Below are 23,681 nucleotides of genomic sequence, written 5' to 3' on the forward strand. Positions count from 1 at the left end.
CAAAAACAGCTCCAACCATCATTCTCTGCTTCCAGTTTGGATCAAAGTTACCAATTTGCTTTGGGTCACATGAGCTCTTATGTTTAGGGTCAGTCTCCTGTGTGTTTCTTTGTTTAAAGATATCCATGAAATCTATGTCAATTGCAGTGCACTCAATAATACACTTAATTACATGTGCAAAAAATTCACTCAAATTAGTCAGACCGAATCTCCTTAAAACATTGACCTTTACCCTTCCCTACCTTTCAACCCTGACTAACCCCATTCCTTGAAATCTTCAATAATAACTTCCATACCACAGATTTTACACTAACAGCCAGCACAAAAAAAAAATCACTCCAATAACCTCCTTCCTTGGATTATCTCCCTTTATGCTCTGAGGATTTATCCAGAAAAATCTCACTAAAGCACCTAATATTTTTTAATAGTAACTTTTTCCAATGTTTTACCATCCCACTTCCTAAATTCTCCAACAAGTCTACTTTTGCTTGGTGAATTCAGATGGGAAGTATTACTTTAAGATCAGCCCTCATCCTGTGGCTCAATGCCCAAATTGCTTTTGAGATTGTTTCGGGCTGTTAGCTTGGATAGTAGCCATAAGGCCTCTGAGTTATTGACCTCTACTTCTGAAAGTGGCTTTCTACCATAGATCACCATTTCAAAATCCACCAGGGGTTTATCACTGATAAGCAACTAATGTTCAATACCGAGTACTTCATGTGTTATTCAAGGCACTGTCTGAAGTAGCAAAATGGAGGGGTTCAATAAAAAGCATTTTCTATTTTTCTAATCCGATTACGTAGCAAATCTAATTGACTTGACTTGTACATAAATTACTTGTATGTCCTTGTTAATGAACGTTAGTAATTGCATTTAGACTGGGAGTAGTGTATATTGAGGGGTTTTGTGACACTGACTTGGGGTATTTTGCTATTTTTTGCAGCGAGTGTGTCAACGGAACGGTTACATGTGGAGGTAAGCAATTTTATTTTACAGACCCACACAATGAAGGTGACCTTAAGAATAGTAATTTTCATCAGCTCATTAAAATTTGCCAACTTTATTTTCAAATCAAATTTTGAAACTTAAAATCATATTGTTTCATGAGGAAAGGTCATAAGGAATAGGAATGGAATTAGGCCTTTCGGTCCATCAAGACTGCTCCGCCATTCAGTCATGGCTGATATATCTCTGCCTTTAAAATATCCACTTACTTGGCATCTACAGCCTTCTGTGGCAAAGAACTCCACAGATTCGCCACCCTCTGACTAAAGAAATTCCTCCTCATCTCCTTTCTAAAAGAACATTGTTTAATTCCGAGGCTATGACTTCTAGTTCTAGGCTCTCCTACCAGGTATTTTATTGGTCACATTCACATAAAGGAATGTGTGGCCATAAATAAAGTATGCAAATGCTTTTCACTTAAATATTTGCATTGTTTCTGTTTCTTGTTCTGCAGATGTTCCATGCACCACACCTGCAAATGGTGAGTGATGTTTTTTAATACATATTATGTTAATCAGGTCTTTATGAAGAGGATTCTTAGGACTTTGAGGATTATCAGACTTCAATGTAATCAAATTCATGTGGGAAAAATAAAAAAATATGATGGTTAAATATTTTCATTTCATTGAATGTTTTCATGTTTGAAGCAATTTGTTCACAAGTAAATACCACGTCCCCTTTCGCTTTACATGAAAATATCTATCAGGGAAAATTAGATTTACAGATATTATTTTCCATTATTGGTCACGGTTTTAATGTCAGCAGCAAAGGAAAAGATTTCCCATTCATCTTCTCAATAAATAATCACAGATGTTCATCAGTTTTTAAGTGCACTAATCCTCCACTTTCATTATTGTGAACCCACCAGAAGGATCAATGGCATCCATGGATATAGCATGAAATAAAATAGATTATAGAAAACTCCGAGACACGGAGAGCTAAACAATGCATGTGCAGACATTTGATGATGTCAAATTAATTCTACAGTAACAGGAAGCTGTAGGTGCCACATTTATTTTACCGCAAAATCTGGTTAATATCAGTATAGTTGCAACCTAGATTACGACAAAAGAAAATGTGACATGGGACTTCAGCACATATTTTCTTAGTTTCATCTACACCAGGGATATTTTATAGAATTGGCATTGCTATATTTTTCCAATTTTCTATTACAACTTCTCCATTTCCTGTATTCATGATAAAAGTCCTAGGCTTAGGTATGTTGCAAAACCTACCTTCAGCGGGGCTGCAGATCTGTCCCAGCCCGTGTGCGCGATTTTGGCGCCGTTGAGAGGGGGGCGGGTTTAAAACGCGATTTTCCCTAGGCTATTCAAATCGAGGTTGTTCAGCCTACTTAGTTGCTGACGGAAAATCGCTGGGAGATTCTTTCGCTGGAGCTATTTTTAAACTATATTTGTTAATTTAGTTGTTATAGTAAGTTAAAAATTATCCTCTAAACCCGCGACCGCCGACAACAGGATGGATCTCAAACAGCGGACAACGGAAGGTAGGTTGTTTATTTTTACATTAAAAAGGGCTTCTTAAGATCCCTTTATACCAAGTTCAATGTTGCGAGTAGCTAATTTGGGGGCCCATTAAATCCCGCAGTATTTTTCTGGGCATTTGAGGTACAAATCTACCGCAATGGGAACATTCTAAACCAGCGCGTTCCACAGAGTTCCAAAGGATCCCACTCGAAAGCCGATTTAAATGGCCATTAATTTACAGCAATTGAACACTAAATTCCTTCCATTTGGCCTATAAATTAATGTAAATGAGATTTTAAAATCATGTTTTATTGTGAATTCTTTGTGAATGTTCTTTGGACACTTAGGCTATTTAAAAATGTTAATTTTTCCTTAAGAAATGGATAGATGTATAGATCTATTAATTGAAGTTTGGAATTAGCTACAATTGAGTAACTAACTAATTATATGCTTTAATTTCAGGTCATCCAGGTAAGATTGGTTCAGAATGCTTCAATCTATAATAACGGAAAAATTATTTTAGTTCTCTTAATTTTTAAGAAAGTTATGGCCATTTCACTGTCCTCAATCACAGCTTTTGTGTTAAGTCAATGGAAAATCAATGAAACAAGGTGCTAACTTCCAAGTATGAAATTACTGAAGATATGAAAGTGAATTAGGTGTCAAATTAAACCTATTTGTGTGCTTTATCTGATGGGATAAGTTGCAGACTTGATTATTAAAATCTCAAAATTTTGTAACGTTGCTACTAGGCTTGCATCTACAATTCAACGGGAATCGTTTATGGATTGACTACTGATACTGTACAATTCTGGATGAATTATTTTGGTTGCCTGCTTAGTGACGGCGAAGGAGAGATAGGATCATTCTAATGGAAAATGGTGGCAAGGGATTTGTAACTCTCATAAGGGAAAGTCCCAAAATTACGAACTTGGATCCATGAGATAGTTTCAGGCAAACCAGATTAGATAATAGATTGCACAAATGGTTTAAAAATAAAGAAACATTGGACAGAATCTATAACATAATACCTGTAGTGTAAAATTTAGTAAACATTCAGCACATCGGTAATCACTTAGCAAGAACTGGGAAAATTGGATACATGGGTACTGCAAGTACCATTTGTGGTTCAAAATTATGAACATGCACAAACTCATATTTTTAAGACAAATCTTACTGGATATCATATTGATGAGGTGACAAGCACCTCATGTGTTGAAGCTTCAGCAGACTTTGATTTCAAACAGTATTCAATGTTTCCATGCTGCCATTTTATGTCTGAATATCATACTCACTAGACAATAGACAATAGATGCAGGAGTAGGCCATTCGGCCTTTCGAATTCGCACCGCCATTCAATATGATCATGGCTAATCATCCATAATCAGTACCCCGTTCCAGATGCTTTTTGAATATTGTAATTGTATATCTGCCTTTACCACTTCACCTGTCAGTTTGTTCCAGATAATCACCCCACCGTCTGTGAAAAATATACCCCACTAATCTCCTATAATTTTTCCCCCTCTCATCTTAAATAACATATATAACATATAACATATAACAATTACAGCACGGAAACAGGCCATCTCGGCCCTACAAGTCCGTGCCGAACAACTTTTTTCCCTTAGTCCCACCTGCCTGCACTCATACCATAACCCTCCATTCCCTTCTCATCCATATGCCTATCCAATTTATTTTTAAATGATACCAATGAACCTGCCAGCACCACTTCCACTGGAAGCTCATTCCACATCGCTACCACTCTCTGAGTAAAGAAGTTCTCCCTCATGTTACCCCTAAACTTCTGTCCCTTCATTCTGAAGTCATGTCCTCTTGTTTGAATCTTCCCTATTCTCAAAGGGAAAAGCTTGTCCACATCAACTCTGTCTATCCCTCTCATCATTTTAAAGACCTCTATCAAGTCCCCCCTTAACCTTCTACGCTCCAGAGAATAATGACCTAACTTATTCAACCTATCTCAGTAACTTAGTTGTTGAAACCCAGGCAACATTCTAGTAAATCTCCTCTGTACTCTCTCTGTTGCCTCTAATTCTAGATTCTCCTGCCCAGGGAAAAAAAGCCACTGACTATGCTAACTATACCCCTTAACATATTTTTGAAAATTTATAAGGTTCCCACTTGACCCCTATATTCCACTGAGAATAAAACCAGTCTATCCGATCTCTTCTTAGAATTACAGCCCTCAATTCCAGCAACCATTGGGGTAAATTCTGCTGCTTTTCTTTATTACTACCACAGTGTGGTGACCAGAACTGTACACACGTGCCATCTAACCAATGCTTGTTACATCTGTTGTATAATGTCCCAACTCTCAGATCCAATTCCTCAGCCCATGAAAGCAAGAATACCAAATATTATCTTCACCACCTATGTCACCACTTTCAGGAGGGTTGATTGTGAAACACAACAGGTTTTTTTATTCCATAGAATGTTTGACAAAATCATTTATGGATGATGATTAATTGTTTGTTTGTATTTTTTCCCTTTGTTCTTCGTCTAATAAATTGAAAAAGTGCTTCTGAAACAAACTTTTGCTGCTGCGTTTCTAACTGTGCATGTGTTCATTTATATTTTTTCTTTTGATGCATTATTTACCAAATAGTTGACGCTCATTACACCTAAACGTCATTTAAAAAATAACCGTCTAGGGTTTCAGTCATCACTGCTGGGTTTCAATCAACTACAATTTTTCCGTTTTCCACCACCACCCCTGGCAATGTGTTCCAGACTCCCACCACCCTCAAAAGAAAAACTTGCCCCACACATTTCAAATATTTTTCCCCCACACCTTATTGATATGCTTTCTTGTGTTGGACATTTCCACACTGGGGAAAAAAGTTCTGAATTTGTATTCTATCTACGCCTCTCATAATTTTATAAACAGTACTTCTATCAAGTCTCTCCTCACCGGCTGAAGTTCCAGAGAACCTTTGGATGATGTTACTGAGAAACGCATGGTTGGGTGAATCTGATTTCAAAATGCTCATCAACTTATCTACAAAATATTACCAGCATTTGAATGTAATTTAATACTTGGATCTTGCATTGATGGCAATACACAACTGACATTTTCTATTTGAATCTTTGACAGATTTTACCTAAAAATTACCACTTTGTATATCGTGCTGGTTAATATTCTTCCATTTTCACTTTTCCGATCAAAGGAAATGGATTTAGCATTAGTAACCAATAATTTCCTATTTACGCTTAGGAATAAAATAACAAATCAATGCATCCCCATCAACACTACTGGATTACTGTTGATTACAAATTCTTCAGTTTTGAATGTTTTTCTCTTTCTTACAACAGTGACAGAAAGTACAACAACAACTACACCTATTTCCACTTCATCAACTGGTAAGTGATGGATTCATTCAGCAGATATGGAAAACGTTTGTGTGGTTAAAAATCAAAGCACATATACATTTCAGAGATGAGTCAACAATTTTTATGGCCAATACACTCGGGTTGAAATTTTACGTGAGTGGTGTGTAGTAATTTACACTGTAGCTTACTGATTTTGATTATTCTTTGTAAAGGCAAAGTTCTCCCATTAGATCCACGAGTGGCTCCCATCCAACCAAATGCAGTTTCTTAAGAGCAGTGAGACAAATTAGCTTGAATTTATAGCTCCAGCTATTATAACTGTAATAATTATTTTTTCACATCTGTGAAACAACTAAGGACTTCAACATGTTCTGAGATGTGGGATGTTAAGGAGGTGTGCAGCAGTTTTCAATGTTTTTCTTTGTTCCCCAGCAGTGACAACTACAACAAGTGGAACAACAACTGTATCCACGACAAAGTCGACAACAGGTAGGAGGTGACAGATCAATCGAATTATCAACTGATAACACATTGTCACCACAGCGATGAATGCTGTGGTGGATGTTTGTGTTAAATTTTTATTGTGTTTTTGTGTGTTCTTTCTCATTGTACCGCTGCTGGCAAATTAATTTCACTTGCACTTTATGTGCAATGTGAAGAATAAAACCGTATTGTATTGTATTAGACTATTTGGCATTTGAAACTATGGTACTGTTGTATAACAACACAGCAGCTAATCCCTCTCTTCTGCCTATTCCATACGACACTGCTATTTTCATTATTTTAAAGATTTGGAAAAAGTGAGAACTCAGTGCTTGTTATTATCATTTTTTGTTCTCTCCCCATTCAGTACATCTACATAAGTAACACAAAAGCAGATCATTTCCAGACTATTGAAATCTAGGGAGTGTCGGTTTGGATCAGAGTTTGCCTGTTAAGATTGAGATAAGGAGTTTCATCTCTTAAGGTGTTATGAATCATCCATGTACTCCACATCACAAAGCTGTGGCAGTTGAATTTTTCTTCCTCTTTTCCCAGTTACAACTGCAAACTTACTAATCAACCCATGTACATGGAATAATATAGAAATGGACAAGATATTTCCCTATATCACATAATTTGAAGCTAGTGAGCATTGATTTGGATCAGAGTTTGCCTGTTACAGATCGAGATAAGAAGAAGTTTCACCTCTATAGGGGTTATCAATCATCAGTGTACTTGACATCAGAAAGCTGTAGCGCAGAATTTTTATTTTCCCAGATACAACTACATCAACAACACATCACCCTCCTCCCAGTACCACATCTGGTAAGTGAAGAATTTGTTCAAAAATATTTGTTCAAATACATGTTTCACTAGAAATGCATGCACATGTCAATCCTGATTTAGAATATTCAACGTTGGAATTTTTGCGAAAGTAGTACTCTGAGGCTGATATATTATAAATCGACAAATAGAACAGTAGAGCACAGAACCAGACGCTTCAGTCCACCGTATATCTGTGCCGAACATGAAGCACTTCCATTTAAAAAAAAGTTACAAATAAGGTAATCTCCATTATATTCTCCCCACTTATATTAGAGCTATTTCCTCTATCCTTTGGCATTTCTACCCTGAGAATAAAACTCTACCCTATTTATTCCTCATGTATTTCCATACCCAACTATCAGGTGTCCCCTCAACTTCTGAAATTCTCGAGAAAACAATCCAATTTTGTCCGACCGTCTAATACCTAATATTCTCAATTAAGCAGCATTCTGTCAACCTGTTCCTTACTTTTGTCAGAATACTTTTATAAGAAGAGGTGCAACTGATGGTTTGCTCCATGTTATAACCTTGCTATGTTGTATTTGTGGACTGCACTTTAATAATTACTTTTGGTATCCTCTCCACCATGTCTTGTTCAAGTGACTCTTTCTGATTAGTGGCAAAATGAGATAGTATTTTGGCGAGATGAGCAGGTTGAGTAAAACAAATCTTTATTTGTAAACGACAAACAAAAAGAAGTATAGGAAAACTGCGTGCTGGGTCAGTCAAATATACTAAAGCTCCTGTTACCTGGATGGAGCTCGATCAACTGAGGAACCAAAAGCCTGCGAAAACACATCCGCGATCACGTGATGGAGCCAGCTAATAGCGAGCGATCACTTTGCCTCAAGCCACCACTAGGTTCCGCTACAGTATACAGCATTTTTTAATACTTTCCCTTGTTATCCAGCAGAGCCAACTACAACCAAAGTAACAACACCTCCCTCTACCAGTTCCACAATTGGTGAGTTTTTATTTCAGTAGAATCAACAAGTAATTACAAAAGCAAATGATGAGAGTATTTGACTCAAATACATTAACATAAACTTGCATTTCAAGTTGCATCTGAAAAGTAGACAAAAAAAATCAATGACCATATTGTCCAGTAAGGTCAATAAAGTTTTGAAAAATATCACATGAGTAAAGAGAGCTTCTTTTACCAATGTTGAAATTCTTACTTTTGTTTTCGCAGTTACAACTACATCCACAGAACATCCCCCTCCTCCCAGTTCCACACCTGGTAAGTGAAGTATTTGTTCAAATGACATCAGAAATGCATGTTCTACTAGAAATGCCAGCACATATCAATCCTTATTTAGTATTTTCAATGTTGCACCTTCTGCGAACGTAGTACTCTTAGGCTGACATATTATAAATCGACAAATACAACTGTACAGCACAGGACGACAGTTCACAGTATCTTCAATCCACAGTTTCTGTGCCGAACATTTTATATAAAATGTTAAAAATCTTAATACGGTAAACTCAATGCCATTTTCCCCCACTCGCCTTAATGCTGTGCTCTCTAGGCTTTGACATTTCTATCCTGGAATTAACAATCTACCCTATTTATGCATCTCATATTTCCAGACGCAACCATCAGGTGCTCCCTCAACTTCTGATCTTCTTGAGAAAACAATCCAATATTACCAACTGAACATCAAATATCTTACATTAGGCAGCATTCTGGTAAACCTGTCCTTTACACTCTCCAAAGCCTTCAAATGCTTCCTGTGTGCGGAGACAAAAACTGCACGCAATACTTCAAATGTGGCCTAACCAAAGAAGAACAATGCTGTAACACGACTTCCAAACTCTTCCAGAACTACAAAGAAAAACAAGGACAGCTTCAATTCTTGATTTAAAAAAATGTATACAACAGTGACCCCAATCATCCCATTCCAACCACTCATTACTCTTGACTCAACCAAAATTATTTCTGAAATATTGGTCAAAGATTTGGTGCAAAAATGCTCCAAAATAAGGCTCAGAATGCACCAGCGAGCATCTAAAACGCCAGAGCTTCCAGGGCCCTTAAGCGGGCGCTACGTGCACTTATTTCACATAAAAATTTTGTAATTCTGCCATGCCACCCCCCTTTTTGAAAAGCTTCGTAAGGGCCAGGAGTATGTTATTTTTGACACTGTCATAGGCCTTTCTTACATATGCTGCCGCAGCGCACTGTAGTCTCTAAACAACAGTTCAGTAATTTTCCTTGCCTTTCATTTCAGAATAATATTGTTTTAAGCTGATAACTCGACACTAGCATGCAATAAATAAAAAGCGCAGCTTTCCAGCCCTTATCTCATTGGCCATGCTCAGCACACATCGGTGTCAATCTGGTGCACTCTTCCATCTTATCAACCTATGAAAAAAATAATACCAAATATTATCTACACCACCTACGTCACCACTTTCAGGAGGGTTGATTGTGAAACACAACAGATTTTTTATTCCATAGAATGTTTGACAAAATAATTTATGGATGATGATTAATTGTTTGTTTGTATTCTTTCCCTTTGTTCTTCGTCTAATAAATTGAAAAATTGCTTCTGAAACAAACATTTGCTGCTGCGTTTCTAACTGTGCATGTGTTCATTTATATTTTTTATTTTGATGCATTATTTACCAAATAGTTGACGCTCATTATACCTGAACGTCATTTAAAAAATAACCGTCTAGGGTTTCAATCATCACTGCTGGGTTTCAATCAACTACAATTTTTCCATTTTCCACCACCACCCCTGGCAATGTGTTCCAGACTCCCACCACCCTCTGTGCAAAAGAAAAATTTGTCCCACACATCTCAATTATTTTTCACCCACACCTTATTGATATGCTTTCTTGTGTTGGACATTTCCACACTGGGGAAAAAAGTTCTGAATTTGTATTCTATCTACGCCTCTCATAATTTTATAAACAGTACTTCTATCAAGTCTCTCCTCACCGGCTGAAGTTCCAGAGAACCTTTGGATGATGTTAGTGAGATGGTTGTGTGAATCTGATTTCAAAATGCTCATCAACATCTACAAAATATTACCAGCATTTGATTGTAATTTAATACTTGGATCTTGCATTGATGGCAATACACAACTGACACTTTCTATTTGAATCTTTGACAGATTTCACCTAAACATTGCCACTTTGTATATTGTGCTGGTTAATATTCTTCCATTTTCACTTTTCTGATCAAAGGAAATGGATTTAACATTAGTAACCAATAATTTCCTATTTACGCTTAGGTATAAAATAACTAATCAATGCATCCCCATCAACACTACTGGATTACTGTTGATTACAAATTCTTCAGTTTTGAATGTTTTTCTCTTTCTTACAACAGTGACAGAAAGTACAACAACAACTACACCTATTTCCACTTCATCAACTGGTAAGTGATGGATTCATTCAGCAGAAATGGAAAATGTTTGTGTGGTTAAAAATAAAAGCACATATACATTTCAGAGATGAGTCAACAATTTATATGGCCAATACACTCGGGTTGAAATTTTATGTGAGTGGTGTTTAGTAATTTACACTGTAGCTTACTGATTTTGATTATTCTTTGAAAAGGCAAAGTTCTCCCATTAGATCCACTATTGGCTCCCATCCAACCAAATGCAGTTTCTTAAGAGCAGTGAGACAAATTAGCTTGAATTTATAGCTCCAGCTATTATAACTGTAATAATTATTTTTTCACATCTGTGAAACAACTAAGGACTTCAACATGTTCTGAGATGTGGGATGTTAAGGAGGTGTGCAGCAGTTTTCAATGTTTTCTTTGTTCCCCAGCAGTGACAACTACAACAAGTGGAACAACAACTGCATCCACGACAAAGTCGACAACAGGTAGGAGGTGACAGATCAATCGAATTATCAACTGATAACACATTGTCACCACAGCGATGAATGCTGTGGTGGATGTTTGTGTTACATTTTTATTGTGTTTTTGTGTGTTCTTTCTCATTGTACCGCTGCTGGCAAATTCATTTCACTTGCACTTTATGTGCAATGTGACGAATAAAACCGTATTGTATTGTATTGTATTAGACTATTTGGCATTTGAAACCATGGTACTGTTGTATAACAACACAGCAGCTAATCCCTCTCTTCTGCCTATTCCATACGACACTGCTATTTACATTATTTTTAAGATTTGGAAAAAGTAAGAACTCATTGCTGGTTATTATCATTTTTTGTTCTCTCCACATTCAGTACATCTACATAAGTAATACAAAAGCAGATCATTTCCAGACATGACTATTGAAATCTAGGGAGTGTCGGTTTGGATCAGAGTTTGCCTGTTAAGATTGAGATAAGCAGTTTCATCTCTTAAGGGGTTATGAATCATCCATGTACTCCACATCACAAAGCTGTGGAAGTTGCATTTTTCTTCTTCTTTTCCCAGTTACAACTGCAAACTTACTAATCAACCCATGTACATTGAATAATATAGAAATGGACAAGATATTTCCCTATATCACATAATTTGAAGCAAGTGAGCATTGATTTGGATCAGAGTTTGCCTGTTACGGATCGAGATAATAAGAAGTTTCACCTCTAAAGGGGTTATCGATCATCAGTGTACTTGACATCAGAAAGCTGTAGCGCTGAATTTTTATTTTTATTTTCCCAGGTACAACTACATCAACAACATATCACCCTCCTCCCAGTACCACATCTGGTAAGTGAAGTATTTGTTCAAAAGTATTTGTTCAAATTGATGTTTCACTAGAAATATAAGCACATGTCAATCCTTATTTAGAATATTCAACGTTGGAATTTTCGCGAAAGTAGTACTCTGAGGCTGATATATTATAAATCGATAAATAGGACAGTAGAGCACAGGACCAGACGCTTCAGTCCACCATATATCTGTGCCGAACATGAAGCACTTTCCATTTTTTAAAAAGTTTAAAATCTTAATAAGGTAATGTCCATTGCATTCTCCCCACTCATATTAGAGATATTCCCTCTAGCCTTTGACATTTCTACCCTGGGAATAACACTCTACCCTATTTATGCCGCATGTATTTCCATACCCAACTATCAGGTGTCCCCTCAACTTCTGAAATTCTCGAGAAATTCTCGAGAAAACAATCCAATTTTGTCCGACCGTCTAATACCTAATATTCTCAATTAAGCAGCATTCTGTCAACCTGTTCCTTACACTCTCCAATGCCTTCAAATCTTTTTGCATGTGGAGACCAAAACTGTACGCAATACTTCATATGTGGCCTAACCAAAGTTCTATAAAGTTGTAACAGCAAATCCTGAGTATTTCCGAACTCTGCCAATATTGGTGTGATCAGCAAACTTACTAATCAATCCATCTACATTAACTTCCCAGGCTTTTTGAATTGTATCGCAAACTGCAAAACTTCCAGCATCAATCCTTGCTCGTTTCAATGTTGCACTCTGCATTTACAAAACAGATGAAATCTATGCACAGATTACAACACCATGTTCACTGTACTCTATGCATCTCTTCAGTGATCTATTATTATGTCAGAATACTTTGATAAGAAGAGGTGCAACTGATGGTTTGCTCCATGTTATAACCTTGCTATGTTGTATTTGTGGACTGCACTTTAATCATTACTTTTGGTATCCTCTCCACCATGTCTTGTTCAAGTGACTCTTTCTGATTAGTGGCCGGTTGAGTAAAACAAATCTTTATTTGTAAACGACAAACAAAAATAATTATAGGAAAACTGCGTGCTGGGTCAGCCAAATATATTAAAGCTCCTGTTACCTGGATGGAGCTCGATCATCTGACGAACCAAAAGCCTGCGAAAACACATCCGCGATCACGTGATGGAGCCAGCTAATAGCGAGGGATCACTTTGCCTTAAGCCACCACTAGGTTCCGCTACAGTATACAGCATTTTTTAATACTTTCCCTTGTTATCCTGCAGAGCCAACTACAACCAAAATAACAACAACTCCCTCTCCCAGTTCCACAATTAGTGAGTTTTTATTTCAGTAGAATCAACAAGTAATTACAAAAGCAAATGATGAGAGTATTTGACTCAAATACATTAACATAAACTTGCATTTCAAGTTGCATCTGAAAAGTAGACAAAAATATCAATGACCATATTGTCCAGTAAGGTCAATAAAGTTTTGAAAAATATCACATGAGTAAAGAGAGCTTCTTTTACCAATGTTGAAATTCTTACTTTTGTTTTCCCAGTTACAACTACATCAACAGAACATCCCCCTCCTCACAGTTCCACACCTGGTAAGTGAAATATTTGTTCAAATGACATCAGAAATGCATGTTCTACTAGAAATGCAAGCACATATCAATCCTTATTTAGTATTTTCAATGTTGCACTTTCTGTGAAAGTAGTACTCTTCGGCTGAAATATTATAAATCGACAAATACAACTGTACAGCACAGGACCACAGTCCACAGTATCTTCAGTCCACAGTATCTGTGCCGAACATTTTATATAAAATGTTAAAAATCTTAATACAGTAATCGCAATTCCATTTTCCCCCACTCACCTTAAAGCTGTGCCCTCTAGGCTTTGACATTTCTATTCTGGAATTAACAATCTACCCTATTTATGCATCTCATATTTCCAGACGCAACCATCAGGTGCTCCCTCAACTTCTGATCTTCTTGAGAAAACAATCCAATATTACCAACCGAACATCAAATATCTTACATTAGGCAGCATTCTGGTAAACCTGTCCTTTACACTCTCCAAAGCCTTCAAATGCTTCCTGTGTGCGGAGACAAAAACTGCATGCAATACTTCAAATGTGGCCTAATCAAAGAACAACAACGCTGTAACATAACTTCCAAACTCTTCCAAAACGACAAAGAAAAACAGGCACAGCTTCAATTCTTGATTTTAAAAAATGTACACTACAATGACCCCAATCATCCCATTCCAACCACTCATTACTCTTGACTCAACCAAAATTATTTCTGAAATAATGGTCAAATATTTGGTGCAAAAATGCTCCAAAATAAGGCTCAGAATGCACCAGCGAGCATCTAAAACGCCAGAGCTTCCAGGGCCCTTAAGCGGGCGCTACGTGCACTTATTTCACGTAAAAATTTTAGTAATTCTGCCATGCCACACCCCTTTTTGAAAAGCTTCATAAGGGCCAGGTGTGTTATTTTTGACACTGTCATAGGCCTTTCTTACATATGCTGTCTCAGCGCACTGTAGTCTCTAAACAACAGTTCAGTAATTTTCCTTGCCTTTCATTTCAGAATAATAGTTTTAAGCTGATAACTCGACAGTAGCACTGGCGCAGCTTTCCAGCCCTTATCTCATTGGCCATGCTCAACAGCACATCGGTGTCAATCTGGTGGACTCTTCCATCTTATCAACCTATGAAAACAAGAATACCAAATATTATATTAACCACCTGTCACCACTTTCAGGAGTGTTGATTGTGAAACACAACAGAGTTTTTATTCCATAGAATATTTGACAAAATAATTTATGGATGATGATTAATTGTGTTTGTATTCTTTCCCTTTGTTCTTTGTCTAATAAATTGAAAAAGTGCTTCCGAAACAAACATTTGCTGCTGCGTTTCTAACTGTGCATGTGTTAATTTATATTTTTTCTTTTGATGCATTAATTCCCAAATAGTTGACGTTCATTACACCTGAACGTCATTTAAAAATAACCGTTTAGGGTTTCAGTCATCACTGCTGGGTTTTAATCAACTACAATTTTTCCGTTTTCCACCACCACCCCTGGCAATGTGTTCCCGACTCCCACCACCCTCTGTGCAAAAGAAAAATTTGCCCCACACATCTCAATTATTTTTCCCCCACTTCCCCCACACCTTATTGATATGCTTTCTTGTGGTGACATTTCCACACTGGGGAAAAAAGTTCTGAATTTGTATTCTATCTACGCCTCTCATAATTTTATAAACAGTACTTCTATCAAGCCTCTCCTCACTGGCTGAAGTTCCAGAGAACCTTTGGATGATGTTAGTGAGATTGTTGTGTGAATCCGATTTCAAAATGCTCATCAACTTATCTACAAAATATTACCAGCATTTGATTGTAATTTAATATTTGGATCTTGCATTGATGGCAATACACAACTGACACTTTCTATTTGAATCTTTGACAGATTTCACCTAAAAATTGCCACTTTATATATTGTATATTGAGTGGCAATTTATATTGAGTGGCAATATATTGTAGATCCACCGTCTACCAAAAGACCGCAAGGCCCTGGAACTCTGAAACCTCAGAGTTCCAGGTCCTTGCGGTCTTTGGTAGACGGTGGATCTACCAGGAAATCCGCAAATGGTGTGTAGAGAGAACAGGTTCATTTGTTATGGCACAGAAATATCCAGCAGCTGATTGATCAGAAGTATATTTTGCCCGGCCAATTTTTCTACGAAGGAAAAAAATGCTCTCTGTTAAACATTTTAATAAAGGTGCTAGCATATGAATTCCTGCTGATGGTTTCCTGACTACCAACAGTTAGTTGTATATCAATACCTCTTGGCTGTCTTGGTTGAATATTGCATTATTTTCTTTCAGTAGTAACACCAACAACTACATCAACAACTGAGACCACTACCAGTACTACATCAGGTTAGTGACAATATGTTTCAGATAATTGTAGGAAAGGCACACATAACAGGTACATATAATCTCCATGCACACAACACACATGGAATAAATCAATCTGAAGTCTCTGTTTCTTTGAGGAAAGAGTTGCACCAGCTGTGGCACTTTACCGCTCCTTATGTTCTAATGTTCTGATCAGTAGTTCTTAGAATACTTGCTGAGCTTCCACAAAATCTGAACTTGGTACATTAAGAAATTGAAATTGTTTGTGATGGCCTGAAATATTCAGCTGCTGATTGACCAGGAAATAGTAATGCAGCCGTATAGTATGGCCTCACTCCTTATTCAATTCATCGGTGAAGTGACGGGGAAGTGGCCGGGGACGGCACCGGAGACCCACCTAGTGGAGGTGGTGAAATAGGCGAGCTGGGCGCTGAACTCCTTGGAGAGGCCGCGAGGGACACAGTCTGTTTTTGCCGAGCAGTTTATCTTCGCTTACATTAGTAAGAAGTAACCAATCTATATAGTAAAACATTTTCATAAAATGTGCCAGCTCATGAATTCCTGTTGATGGCTTTATAACTGTGTAACAATTCCTCTTGGCTGCCCCACTTGAATACAGCATTATTTTCTTTCACTAGAAACAACACCAACAACTGAGACCACCACCAGCACTACTTCAGGTTAGTAACATCATCTATCATTCTTGTTAGATTTTACTTTTGCAATATATTTCAGATAATTGTAGGAAAGGCACACATAACAGGTACATATAATCTCCATGCGCACATACACTCAAGAAGAAAATGACAACTTGTAAAACGTTTTCATAAAATGTGCCAGCTCATGAATTCCTGTTGATGGCTCAATAACTGTGTACAAATTCCTCAGCTTTTCTTTCACTAGAAACGACACCAACAACTGAGATCACCACCAGCACTACATCAGGTTAGTAACATCATCTATCAATCTTGTTAGCTTTTCCTTTAGGACTCTGTGCTTTGTTTTGTGAATCTCTATATAGCACCCTCTTCAGGAACATTTGTTCAATGCTTTATTACAAAAATGTAGATTCTCACCACGAAAATGTAGATTCAACTACTGAATTAATGAGGCTTTTTGGTGCTGATTGCCTGCAATAATTTTTAAAAAGAGCATTGAGACTGGCACCTTTCAGTGGACATGAATAAGGATTTTTACTTTTATAGAATAGGTCTCTTCCCTTCACCTCTTCCACTATTCCGTGAGCTTTAGGTCATGGCAACGCTGTGAAACAGTTTTGCTTCTGCTCATTGATTTTTCCAAAATTGATCAACGAAGGAGTTTAGAACTTTCCTTGAAAAATCACAATGTCTTTTCATAATTTCGGGCCAATTGATAAATGACGAAGCAAAATTCGGTTAATTTCTAAAAGTCTTCGTCTTTGGCACGAGCAATGAACATTGTTAAAATTCAGCCCAATCGCAGGAAAATGTGCAGTGTCGTACTGAAATTGATTGGTGACTTTGCAATTCAATTTGTAAATGTTTTTCTATTTACGCTCCAGGAACAACACCAACAACATCTTTGACAACTGGTACAACTGAGTCCACCTCCAGTTCCACAACAGGCGAGTCAAACCACTTTCAATAAACATTGGCAAATCAAAGACAATGAGCCAACATTGCTATCATCAGCTTTGTGACTTACTTCTTGCATATTTGCTTACATTATTGGCATAAATTGTGCAAATATACATGTTAAGATGTCAATGTTTGGCTCATAACAATTTTACCAAATTATGACACAATTTCAATATGGTCCGGATTTGTGAAGGAAATGAGTTGGTGTTTTCTGCTTCTCATTTTCTTTGGGCATTCCGTAGCAAAAAACAAAACCATGATTATAATGAACACATTTTACGCAAGTTGAGGATCATGTATCAATGGGACATATGAACAGACATGCTTACCCATAGTGCACACATTCCATACTATTAGAAGTTATGGTATTAAGTAGACCTTGCGGTCTTTGGTAGACGGTGGATCTACCAGGAAATCCGCAAATGGTGTGTAGAGAGAACAGGTTTATTTGTTATGGCACAGAAATATTCAGCAGCTGATTGATCAAAAGTATATTTTGCCCGGCCAATTTTTCTACGAAGGAAAAAAATGCTCTCTGTTAAACATTTTAATAAAGGTGCTAGCATATGAATTCCTGCTGATGGTTTCCTGACTACCAGCAGTTAGCTGTATATCAATACCTCTTGGCTGTCTTGGTTGAATATTGCATTATTTTCTTTCAGTAGTAACACCAACAACTACATCAACAACTGAGACCACTACCAGTACTACATCAGGTTAGTGACAATATATTTCAGACACTTGTAGGAAAGGCACACATAACAGCGAGTACATGTAATCTCCATGCACACAATACCCACGGAATAAATCAATCTGAAGTCTCTGGTGCTGTGAGGTAGGAGTTGCACCAGCTGTGGCACTTTACCGCTCCTTATGTTCTAAATTTCTGATCAGTAGTTCTTAGAATACTTGCTGAGCTTCCACAAAATCTGAAGTTGGTACATTAAGAAATTGAAATTGTTTGTGATGGCCCTGAAATATTCAGCTGCTGATTGACAAGGATTTTCACTTTGGTAGAAAATTTCTTCCCTTCCCTTCCCCTCTTCCACTATTCTGGGAGTTTTTGGTCAAACAATTTTGTTTCTGCTCAACGATTTTCCAAAATGGATCAACGAAGGAGTTCAGAACTTTCTTCAAAAAATCACAATGTCTTTTCATAATTTCGTTCCATTTGATAAATGATGAAGCAAAACTTGGTTGATTTCTAAATGTCCTTTGCTTAGGCATGAGCAATGAACATTGATAACATTCATCCCAGTCTCAGGAAAATGTGCAGAGTCCTACTGAAATTGAATGCTGACTCTTGCAATTCAATCTGTAATTTTATTTCTATTTGCTCTCCAGGAACAACACCAACAACATCTTTGACAACTGGCTCAACTGAGTCCACCACCAGTTCCACAACAGGTGAGTCAAACCACTTTTAGTAAACATTGGCTAATCTTTAGACAATGGGGCAACATTTCTAACATCAGCACTGTGCCTCCATTCTTTTATCTTCGCTCACATTATGGGCATGAATCGTGAAACTATACTGCTAGTAATAATGGCGTAAAGAAGACCATACAGTGTATGGAAGACATGTTTCGATACGCAGGGATATCCACAATCGATGTGGCATGATTGTTCGAGATGGCAGGGAAATATTAATATGCTAATTGACAGAGATAAATAAATTTAGCAGCATACTATGTCCATCTACATTTTTCTACGATGAAGGAAATATCAAGTGTAACATGTTTTATTAAAAGATGCCAGTTGATAAATTCTTGTTGAAGGATTCTAAACTGCATAACAATTCCTCTTGTTTGTCTCGGTGAAACATAACATTTTTTTATTTCACTAGAAATAACTCCATCAACATCTGGGACCACCACTACATCAGGTCAGTATTATCCTCTGTTAAAAACTTGGGGGGAGCACAGGCAGAGAAAGGGAGAACGTGCAATCCCAGCCTAGACAGCACCCGAGGTCAGGATAGAATACAAATCCCTAACACCATGAGGCTGCAGCTCTTCCAGATGCACATCTGTGCCAACTCAATCTTACTTAACGCCTGATCAGCTGCAATTTCTGAAAGACAAGGAAAAAGTAATTCAGACGTATATATGGCAAACGCTTTATTCAATGATGAAGAAAATGACAACTGATAAAAGGTTTTAATAAAATGTGCCAGCCCATGAATACCTGTTGATGGCTGTATAACTACGTACAATTTACTCTTGGCTGCCCCACTTGAATACAACATTATTTTCTTTCACTAGAAACGACACCAACAACTGAGACCACAACCAGCACTACATCAGGTTAGTAACATCTATCAATCTTGTTAGCTTTTCCTTTAGGACTCTATGCTTTGTTTAGTGAAGCTCTATATAGCACCCTCTTCAGGAATATTTGTTCATTGTTTTATTCCAAAAATGTAGTTTCTCACCACGAAAAAATAGATTAAACTACCGAATTAAGGAGGACTTTTGATGCTGATTGGCTGCAAAATTTTTTAACAATTGAGTCTGGCACCTTTCAGTAGACATAGATAAGGATTTTCACTTTTATAGAAAACGTCTCTTCCCTTCGCCTCTTCCACTGTTCCAGGAGTTTTTGGTCATAGCAACGCTGTTAAACTGTTTTGTTTCAGCTCAAAGATTTTTCAAAAATGGATCAACGAATAATGGTATTAGAAATAATGGTATTAAGTAGACCTGGCGGTCTTTGGAAGACGGTTGATCTTCCAGGAAATTCGCAACGGGTGTATAGATAGAACAGGATTATTTGTGATGGCACAGAAATATTCAGCCACTGATTGATCAAAAGTATATTTTGCCCTGCCGTTTTATTCAATGAAGAATAAAAATGCCATCTGATAAACATTTTAATGAAGTGTGCCAGCATATGAATTCCTGCTGATTGTTTCCTGACTACCAATAGTTAGCTGTATACTAATTCCACATGGCTGTCTTGGTTGAATATTGCATTATTTTCTTTCACTAGAAACACCAACAACTACATCAACAACTGAGACCACTACTAGTAATACATCAGGGTAGTGACAATATATTTCAGACACTTGTAGGAAAGGCACACATAACAGGGAGTACATGTAATCTCCATGCACACAATACCCACGGAACAAATCAATCTGAAAGTCTGGTGCTGTGAGGTAGGAGTTGCACCAGCTGTGGCACTTTACCGCTCCTTATGTTCTAAATTTCTGATCACTAGTTCTTAGAATACTTGCTGAGCTTCCACAAAATCTGAAGTTGGTACATTAAGAAATTGAAATTGTTTGTGATGGCCCTGAAATATTCAGCTGCTGATTGACAAGGATTTTCACTTTGGTAGAAAAGTTTCTTCCCTTCCCCTCTTGCACTATTCTGGGAGTTTTTGGTCATGGCAACGTTATTAAACAATTTTGTTTCTGCTCAATGATTTTCCGAAATGGATCAACGAAGAAGTTCAGAACTTTCTTCAAAAAATCACAATGTCTTTTCATGATTTAGTTCCATTTGATAAATGATGAAGCAAAATTTGTTTCATTTCTAAATGTCCTTTGCTTAGGCATGAGCATTGAACATTGATAACATTCATCCCAGTCTCAGGAAAATGTGCAGACTCCTACTGAAATTGATTGCTGACTCTTGTAATTCAATCTGTAATTTCTTTTCTATTTGCTCTCCAGGAACAACACCAACAACATCTTTGACAACTGGCACAACTGAGTCCACCACCAGTTCCACAACAGGTGAGTCAAACCACTTTTAGTAAACATTGGCTAATGTTTAGACAATGGGGCAACATTTCTAACATCAGCACTGTGGCTCCATTCTTTTATCTTCACTCACATTATGGGCATGAATCGTGAAACTGTACTGCTAGTAATAATGGCGTAAAGAAGACCATACAGTGTATGGAAGACGTGTTTCGATACGCAGGGATATCTGCAATCGATGTGGCATGATTGTTCGAGATGGCAGGGAAATATTAATATGCTAATTGACAGATAAATAAATTTAGCAGCATACTATGTCCTCCTACGTTTTTCTACGATGAAGGAAATATCAAGTGTAACATGTTTTATTAAAAGGTGCCAGTTGATAAATTCTTGTTGAAGGATTCTAAACTGCATAACAATTCCTCTTGTTTGTCTCGGTGGAACATAACATTTTTTTATTTCACTAGAAATAACTCCATCAACATCTGGGACCACCACTACATCAGGTCAGTATCATCCTCTGTTAAAAACTGGGGGTGATCACAGGCAGAGAAAGGGAGAACGTGCAATCCCAGCCTAGACAGCACCCAAGGTCAGGATAGAATACAAATCCCTAACACTATGAGGCTGCAGCTCTTCCAGATGCGCATCTGTGCCAACTCAATCTTTCTAAACGCCTGATCAGCTGCAATTTCTGAAAGACAAGGAAAAAGTAATTCAGACGTATAGTATGGCAAACGTTTTATTCAATGATGAAGAAAATGACAACTGATAAAAGGTTTTAATAAAATGTGCCAGCCCATGAATACCTGTTGATGGCTGTATAACTACGTACAATTTACTCTTGGCTGCCCCACTTGAATACAACATTATTTTCTTTCGCTAGAAACGACACCAACAACTGAGACCACCACCAGCACTACTTCAGGTTAGTAACATCATCTATCATTCTTGTTAGATTTTACTTTTGGACTCTGTGCTTTGTTTAGTGAAGCTCTATATAGCACCCTCTTCAGGAACATTTGTTCATTGCTTTATTCCAAAAATGTAGTTTCTCACCACGAAAATATAGAAGCTACTGCCAAATTAAGGAGGCCCTTTGGAGCTGGTAGACCACTATAATTTTTAAAAGAGCATTCAGGCTGGAACGTTTCAGTAGACATGGATAAGAATTTTCACTTTTATAGAAATAGTATCTTCCCTTCACCACTCCCACTATTCCGGGAGTTTTTGGTCATGGCAACGCTGTGAAACAGATTTGTTTCTGATCAATGATTTTTCCAAAATGGATCAATGAAGGAGTTGAGATCTTTCTTTAAAAAATCACAATGTCTTTTCATAATTTCGGTCCAATTGATAAATGACAAAGCAAAATTTGGTTAACTTCTAAATGTCCTTTGCTTAGGCACGAGCAATGAACATTGTTAAAATTCAGCCCAGTCTCAGCAAAATGTGCAGTGTCATACTGAAATTGATTGGTGACTCTTGCAATTTAATTTGTAAATGCTTTTCTATTTGCTCTCCAGGAACAACACCAACAACATACTTGACAACTGGTACAACTGAGTTCACCTCCAGTTCCACAACAGGTAAGTCAAACCACTTTCAATAAACATTGGCAAATCAAAGAAGACAATGAGCCAACATTGCTAACATCAGCTTTGTGACTTACTTCTTGCATATTTGCTTACATTATTGGCATAAATTGTGCAAATATACATGTTAAGATGTCAATGTTTGGCTCTTAACAATTTGACCAAATTATGACACAATTTCAATATAGTCCGGATTTGCGAAGGAAATGAGTTGGTGTTTTCTGCTTCTCATTTTCTTCGGGCATTCCGTAGCAAAAAACAAAACCATGATTATAATGAACACATTTTACGCAAGTTGAGGTTCATGTATCAATGGGACATATGAACAGACATGCTTACCCATAGTGCACACATTCCATACTATTAGAAGTTATGGTATTAAGTAGACCTTGCGGTCTTTGGTAGACGGTGGATCTACCTGGAAATCCGCAAATTGTGTGTAGAGAGAACAGGTTTATTTGTTATGGCACAGAAATATTCAGCAGCTGATTGATCAAAAGTATATTTTGCCCGGCCTATTTTTCTACGAAGGGAAATAATGCTCTTTGTGAAACATTTTAATAAAGGTGCTAGCATATGAATTCCTGCTTATGGTTTCCTGACTACCAGCAGTTAGCTGTATATCAATACCTCTTGGCTGTCTTGGTTGAATATTGCATTATTTTCTTTCAGTAGTAACACCAACAACTACATCAACAACTGAGACCACTACCAGTACTACATCAGGTTAGTGACAATATATTTCAGATAATTGTAGGAAAGGCACACATAACAGGTACATATAATCTCCATGCATACAACACCCATGGAATAAATCAATCTGAAGTCTCTGGTGCTTTGAGGAAAGAGTTGCACCAGCTGTGGCACTTTACCGCTCCTTATGTTCTAAATTTCTGATCAGTAGTTCTTAGAATACTTGCTGAGCTTCCACAAAATCTGAAGTTGGTACATTAAGAAATTGAAATTGTGTGTGATGGCCCGTAAACATTCAGCTGCTGATTGACAAGGAAAACGTAATGCAGCCGTATAGTATGGCCGCAT

General features: G+C 37.3%; 2 long non-coding RNA genes across 2 annotated transcripts; both read left to right on the forward strand.

Annotated features, from left to right (window-relative positions):
* Positions 1-18,677: 18,677 nt before the first annotated feature.
* LOC129708013 (uncharacterized) lies at positions 18,678-19,634 on the forward strand. Its single transcript, XR_008725269.1, has 3 exons — positions 18,678-18,740; positions 19,180-19,218; positions 19,598-19,634. It is a non-coding gene; the product is annotated as an uncharacterized LOC129708013 (long non-coding RNA).
* Positions 19,635-21,015: 1,381 nt separating this feature from the next.
* LOC129708016 (uncharacterized) lies at positions 21,016-21,968 on the forward strand. Its single transcript, XR_008725272.1, has 3 exons — positions 21,016-21,075; positions 21,513-21,551; positions 21,932-21,968. It is a non-coding gene; the product is annotated as an uncharacterized LOC129708016 (long non-coding RNA).
* Positions 21,969-23,681: the final 1,713 nt, after the last annotated feature.

This window comes from Leucoraja erinacea, chromosome 22 (genome assembly GCF_028641065.1).
Source record: "Leucoraja erinacea ecotype New England chromosome 22, Leri_hhj_1, whole genome shotgun sequence".
Taxonomy (NCBI): Eukaryota; Metazoa; Chordata; class Chondrichthyes; order Rajiformes; family Rajidae; genus Leucoraja; species Leucoraja erinaceus.